The sequence below is a fragment of the Mytilus galloprovincialis genome, chromosome 6 (assembly GCF_965363235.1).
Source record: "Mytilus galloprovincialis chromosome 6, xbMytGall1.hap1.1, whole genome shotgun sequence".
In the NCBI taxonomy this organism is placed as follows: domain Eukaryota; kingdom Metazoa; phylum Mollusca; class Bivalvia; order Mytilida; family Mytilidae; genus Mytilus; species Mytilus galloprovincialis.
In genome coordinates, this window is record NC_134843.1 from 92,911,839 (window position 1) to 92,920,069 (window position 8,231).

The following is an 8,231-nucleotide window of genomic DNA, read 5'->3' on the forward strand; positions in this document are numbered from 1 at the left end:
CAAAATGCTTGAATATATTAACAGCAGTTATATAACGACAATAAAAGGCATTTAGAGATGATAAAACTCGTCTAAAGTCAACTACGAATTACCAGATAAAAAAAGGATATTTATTTACTTACAAAAGTAACAGAATTACCTACAGTTATCCTTATTCAGAAAGGATAAGAGATGGCAAGCATATTTTGTTGCTCATCTTTTAACTGTGCAATTTGTTGAGGAACCAAGTTAAATAATTACTATAGAATGAAATTCAAAACAGTGTGGCTGTGGCCATTGATTGACACATTAAATTCATCCATTGACTTTGACAATTTAGGTGAACGTTTGTATGTAACGACCACTGCTCACCATGTACTTTTTAAAGACACTTAAACTATGGGGTCACCAAAGGTTCTCAACACCTTAATAAAGTAATTCGAAAAATTAATCAGAAATAACACGATGTTTTGATTTATATCAATTATATAAATCAAAACATAAAGGTTATTCCTGATTAATTTTTCGAATTATTTTATAATTAAAGGCGTTAAGAAACCTTTGGTGACCCCACAGTTTAAATGTCTATCGTAGGTACGTCGTGAACAGTGGTCGTTACAGACAAACGTTCACGTAAATTGTCCCAGTCAATAGATGAATTTAATGTGTCAATCAATGGCCACAGCCACACTGTTTTGAATTTCATTCTATATACGTCCTTTTTGTTCTTGTTTTATGGTTTTAGAAAACGGTTTATAGAATCATCATTTTATTTTGTAGTTGCCTACTTTTTAAATTACCACATGCACTAAACACAGATCGAACTTGATTTTACATTCTTCTTAATCGTCATTTCAGAATTATTCTCGAATTTTCAATATTGAATAGGGAAAAATGAAATCGAAAAATTAACTGGTATAGGCCGTACAATCATCTACAGTTGTAAATTTCTGTGTTAAATGGTCTCGTGTGGCGAGTTATCTCAATGGCAATCATACATCTTTCTTTTATTTACAGATACAAAAACTAAGAGATGCGAATTGATTATCAAGAGATCAAATGACGTAGGTGTAAGAAATTATAGGTAACCACAAGGATGCATTAAAACCAACGGTCTGTGCTTTTGAAAAACCAAAACAACAATTGTTCCTTAGTACACAGATGCCCAACTCGCGCTATTATTTTTAATGTTTAGTGGACTGTGAAATTGGGATCAAACTCTAATTTGGCATTAAAATTAGAAAGATCATATCATAGAAAACAAGTATACTAAGTTTCAAATTGCTTGGAATTAAAACTTCATCAAAAACTACCTTGACCAAAAACTTTAACATGAAGCGGGACAGAGGACGAACGAACAGATCCACATACCAGAAAACATAACGCCCCTTCACTTTCGTAGCTGAGACATAAAATCATAGGCTTTTGACTTGAGGTAGGCACATGTAGGATGTGGCGAATTTGCAGGAGCTCAACCCCTTTTAGCCCTGGACAACTGGTGTGAAAAAACACCATAAGAACTGTAAAAAAAAAAGACAGCTGAAAAAATGGAAAGCCTCCTGAAACGTAAGGTCGACAAAAATAAAATTAAAAGAAGCGTACGATACAAAGTACAAATCTAAGTTATTTGTAGTTACTGCAATAGGCATTTGTTTCTATCCATGGGAAGACCTAGAAGGCGGACTAAAACAATCACGTGAAAATGTATTGGCAAATCATGTGTATTGGAGGTAAGGGGTACTCTATGGGTAAATACAATTCATATCAGCTGAAATAACATTTTTTTTTCTTGAATCAAATGGTGAATGGAATAAGAAATTTAAGAATGAATTGACGGAGAAATAAGGGTTTTAAGCGGAGAGGTGACAAAAGTAGTTGGGTACCTTTTCGTAAATATACGTGGATAGTGGGTCTTCCCATGAATAAAAACAAGTGGCTGTGTTACTGAAAGCAGGGTCAAAGCAAATTGAACTAAAAAAATATCTTGTTTTGGAAGCTTAAATATCAAATAGTAATCATCCAAAGGGTATATTGTATATAGACGTCATAAATAGTGCGAGAAAAATAAAACCTTCTGCAACACCAAAATGTAAGTTTCGGCATATTCAAGGACCACAAGTTATCATAATTGTTCAGTATTACATATGTAATAATGTATTAACTCAATAACAAAATCAGTAGTAGTTGTATTCGATAGGTCACCTTCATGCAAAAGAAGACAGAATTGTAGTTACGAGAGATACTTATCCTTAGATAAAGGTAACTCGTCATGGCGTCCGCAAAATGATCTTAGAGATGATTTCAATTGCACTTCTTCTTTTGGTTCTTTAGCTCCCTTGTAAGCAGCAAACATTATCAAGGGAATCATGAAAAAAGTAAAATCGAAAAAATACTGAATTCCGAGGAAAATTCAAAACGGAAAGTCAAATGGCAAAATCAAATGATAAAACACATCAAACGAATGGACAACAACTGTCATTGTCCTGACTTGGTACAGGCATTGTCAAATGTAGAAAATGGTGGATTGAACCTTGTTTTATAACGCTTAACCTCTCACTTGTATGGTAGTCGCATCTAATTCCGTTATATTTACAACGATGAGTAAACAAACCAGATTTAATAGGTAATTATTATCAAAGGTACCAGGATTATAATTTAGTACGCCACACGCGCGTTTCGTCCACACAAGACTCATCAGTGACGATCATATCAAAGTATTTATAAAACCAAACAAGTACAAAGTTGAAGAGCATTGAGGATCCAAAATTCCAAAAAGTTGTGCCAAATACGGCTAAGGTAATCAATCTATGCCTGGGATAAAAAAATCCTTAGTTTTTCGAAAAATTCAAAGTTTTGTAAACAGGAAATTTATAAAAATGACCACAATATTGTTATTCATGTCAACACCGAAGTGTTGACTACTGAGCTGGTGATACCCTCGGGGACGACACGTCCACCAGCAGTGGCATCGACCCAGTGGTGTAAATATGAAAGGTACCAGGATTATAATTTAGTACGCCAGAAGCGCGTTTTGTCTACATAAGACTCATCAGTGACGCTCATATCAAAGTAATTATAAAACCAAACAAGTACAAAGTTGAAGAGCATTGAGGATCCAAAATTCCAAAAAGTTGTGCCAAATACGGCTAAGGTAATCTATGCCTTGGATAAGAAAATCCTTAGTTATTCGAAAAATTCAAAGTTTTGTAAACAGGAAATTTATAAAAGTGACCACAATATTGATATTCATGTCAACACCGAAGTGCTGACTACTGAGCTGGTAATAAAATAGTCGAAATATGTGTACAGCAGTCATCACTGAGTCATATTCTCAAACAAATAAATATTAAACAAAAAAGCCCCAAAAGCATCTGATGAAATTAAAAAAAACCACATGCATTGCGCGTGTTTGACTCAGAAAATGTCAACGTCACAAAATTTCGTCGTTCATAGTATTTTCAAAACAATTGTTATTTCACATGGGGAATGGTGGTATACAGGGTTAAAAAATCAAGTTATGATAAAAATAATTTCAGAAACAGATCGAGACTTAAAATTAACCAGAAGTTCCTTAAAAAATTTAAGAATCCAGATATTGTAAATACCACTACGCGAATAAAATAATTGTGTCGCTAGTCGTTCAAAATATTTTCAAATTTATAAAAGAACAATAACATAATGACGAGATCTACAAATCACAGAATCACGTCGTATGAAAAAAAACCACAAAAAGTCGCACATACAAACCACACAAGCAAAAATGAAAGAGAATACAAACACATTGACGAGATGTATCAGTACCGAGCCACTTCAAATGGATAACACAGAAAACAGTCCAAACAGTAAAGGTATTATTAATAATTGAACAAAGACAAATAAAAGAACAATATAACACGCTGCTAAGACGATGAACAACGTAAGTACGCAGAATCTGTATATCAAGACCATCATGTATTGTTTGCGAAGTTTATCAACAAGGTCTTGGTACCTTCCGATGAACTTTTTTTTAAAAGGACATACAAATTTTTGAATATTGTATTAATGTTGAGATAAATTTACTCTGTTCATTTATCTGAGTCAGATTAAATGTTGCTTCACAAAATCATCTCTTTTTCTCTTTAATCGAAATTTCCGTTAATGCAAGACAGTACCAGAGTACAGGCTACTAAGCTGAATGGACAGAATGTTATTTATGCCTGCTCCAGCAGCTGATACTTACACTGTCGATGCCTGTGGTTTTACGCTTACACTGTTGGAGCCTGGGGTCTTACTTAACTCTTTATTGTGCTATTCCGACTGCTTACACTTGCATGTTCGTCGACTCATACCTTACATTGTGACTTTATGTGGTACTATAATTTCCATGCATTGTTTCATATCTATGAATTTATTTGACATCCGAAAATATATAAGAAAAAGATGAATATTTTCAAAGTGACAATACAAGACTCAAATGACCCTTCATTGCTATGAAAACATGTTAAATCCTATTGTTGAACGTTTATGATTTGGGAATTAATTAGCATGACGAAAACAGTTTCTGCAGTCTGTAATATTTTGGATTTAGAGCAATAAAGTTCAAATACAAACCACAAGCTAAGAATTGTTTCACTGCATGACACGATATCAGTGCAATGTTTTCAGGCAAAGCAATTTGGATGTAATCAAAATACAATAATAACATTGGTTCTTTACGAGACATAATTTCTCAGACAAAAACCGCTCCTCATCGGAAGTCCTTGTCGATCATCATTATTAGATATATATACTCAGATGGCACTTTGTCGTTTTACGGACAACATCTGATCAACCAATCATAAACACTATTGTAACTGAATTAGTTACAGCATGTTTTTTTCAGGGAATTGTGAGAAAGTTACAATACAAGCAATCATTGAAATAAAACATCGATTGATATTGAAAATTAAATTTCTTAAATAAAAAATCTTTATCAATATTATGCTGCGGTAGACATGCTTTCATTTAAAATTAGAAGTTCTGCGCGTTGAGGCTGTTAGAAACAAATTCTGACCGACATTTCAAGTTATTTTTTGCTTACCTAGATATCCGCACTAGTGTACACCCACATTACCGTTTAAAACACGAGACAAAATACAATATATATACTCTGGGCACTATATGTATATATAAAATCATAAAGGTTCTTATGAATTCACAATGGTTAGATTTATAGTTAAAATATTGTCGAAAATGTTTATCATATCCTTCTTATAGAAAATGATGTTTTTAAAACGATTTGAAATCTGATTAGAAATCTTATCATGACCACCATCCTCACAAGATTTCATAAATGGTTAACTTGACATTGAACTGTACACTTCTATTACAATTTGGAGTTTAGTATGGGGTTAATTATCACTGAACCAGTATATATTTGTTTAGGGGCCAGCTGAAGGACGACTCCGGGTGCGAGAATTTCTCGTTGCATTGAAGACCTGTTGGTGACCTTCTGCTGTTGTCTGTTGTCGGGTTGTTGTCTCTTTGGCACATTCCCCATTTCCATTCTCAATTTTATCTTTTAGAATTTTTCATCAGGAAAACTAAAAAAAACAAGAATGTGTCCAAAGTACACGGATGCCCCACTCGCACTATCCTTTTCCATGTTCCATGGACCGTGAAATTGGGTAATTATCTCATTTGGCATTAACATTAGAAAGATCATATCATAAGCAACAAGTGTACTAAGTTTCAAGTTGATTGGACTTCAGCTTCATCAAAAACTACCTCGACCAAAAACTAACCTGAAACTCCCACTTTCATTTTCTATGTTCAGTGGACCGTGAAATTGGGGTCAAAAGTCTAATTTGGCTTAAAAATTAGAAAGATCATCTCATAAGCAACACGTGTACTAAGTTTCAAGTTGATTGGACTTCAGCTTCATCAAAAACTACCTTGACCAAAAACTTCAACCTGGACGGACGAACGGAACCACAGACGGACGGACGAACGGAGCCACAGACCAGAAAACATAATGCCCCTCTACTATCGGAGGTGGGGCATAAAAAGGATGTCCTTTTAATTTGATTTGATTTATCATACACAGCCACGTCCAATTGGACTAGGGTCGTTGAATCAAATGCCTTTTGTGAAATGACTCTTTAAAGGGTCATTAAGTCTGCTGTAAGTTAGTCCCAAATCAAAAACTTGCGCCTCCCACGTAGGTAATATGTCCATCCGTCGTCCTACTCGACCCATTTAATTTGCAGAGCTTACTTATAAAATTCATTGTTAAATCGTTGTATACCTAAATCTTCAGGACATATTTGTCTTTTGACGTTAAACAGACAGTTATCGTACAAAAACGGCTTTTCCCACTGACATATTGATGATATATATAGAAGAGGGAAGAAAGATACCAAAGGGACAGTCACTCATAAATCTAAAACAAACTGACAACACCTGGTTTCAATTAACTTAACTAAATGAAAATCTCAAGAATAAGGCCAAGTAAAAAAATAATTATACATGTTACTGTAAAATTAGATATTACCGTTGTGAAGAACTACATGTGGGACAGACATGATCTATGAAAAGTCGTCAACAGTGTCGTTGTTTCCTAATGATAACCTCAAACAACATGCATATCAAGTTGATTATATAACATCACCATTTTAAGTCTTAATAAATTAAAATCTTTATACATTTTTGTATACATTTTATGTACCCGAGGTTTTGTTTTTGTTTTACTTTCATGATGAACTTTGGCATTTACAAAAAGGCAGGGAATGCGTAAATGCTCTGCAAGGTCAGGAGATTTATGACCATAAAATGTGAACAAATAATAGTCTAGTCAAAATAAAGTTTAACGTGAAAGAAATTGCAAAAAAAGAATTTTTTGTGCAATTTGAATAAGTTATGTTTAAACAAAATCGACAAAAAATCGATCGGCTTGTTTTTTCTTAAAGTTGATTACAATTTTAATTTCCGTGTAGGTTACGTAACATTCAGGCTGTCGTAGCATGAAAGAGTTCACAAAAGGGAAATAACCGCAATGTAGCAGACGAATTTGCTGTTTTAGGTTGCAGTCTTGTAATTGACTGCTACATGCAAAACAGCTGATCTTTGAAAATAAAAATGCTACATAGAAATTTTTTATGATCATATCACGTATGTACTAATGTGAAATTGTGGTTTAATCGAAAAAAAAAGTGGGTCATGCTACGAAGAATAAAAAGTTATGTAGTCCTGAAGTCAAAACACTTTTCTTCTACTTTTGGTTTGCTGTTTTTACTAGGCCGCACCACTTCTAGTAAACAGGATATCCTTCCATTTTCCTGGATTGATATCCCCTAAAAGATACAAGATTTTTTTAAAGTCTTATATTATATATATTTTAATTCAGCATAAATCTATAATCAAACAGAAAAAATTGAGTTCATAAAAAATGTCAGAAAAAAATGCACTATTTTGTTTCCCTCCATGTTTTGACATGAACCGGAAACTGGAGTTGTAATACAAGACTGGTACCTTTAGAATCAACGATTTTGCCGGTATTGGTAAGTATTTAAATGAAATAAATGACAATAAGTTGTATAATAAGTATGTTTATAATGTTCAATTCATAAATAGACGTTCACGAATACCGATTTTTTGTCAGTAAGTGTGATTTTTCTACGATTCACACATTGGCTCTAAACAAATTGTCGTTCTTATCAATATTACATCTAACCAACTGCAGGCCTTGAGAGCTTGGTCGAAATTATTAGGTTTTGAGTATCTATAACAAAATATAAACACAAAACATCGTGACTTAAAACAAAAAAAAAATATTTTGAAAGTAAAGCTACATGTAGCTATTTTTTTTATTTCAAATAAATAAATTTTGGAATGATAGCCTTCATGTAAAATTTGAAAGAAAAAAAAAACCATTGCAAAGAAAAAACACTCAACTCATTGGAATAAATAAATTTAAAAAAAAAAGATACTTCAATTATGCGATACAGATTCTTTATTATTTATAATTCAATTTCCATTAGGAAAAGACATTTTTTAAATTTTGGCCATGAACATAATAAAAATCAAGTAATGGTGTTCCTCTTTAGCATAATATATTAACCAAATTAGGAAAAAACCATACAAGTAATCAATATATCTCTTAAGTGAACTGAAAATAATACTAATTCTCATTCATATGATGTTTCATTTCACGCATATAATCATTGTGTTCTTATGATCGCATGAGAACACAGAGGATATAAATACAATCTTGGTAATCATAAGCTGTCATGCGC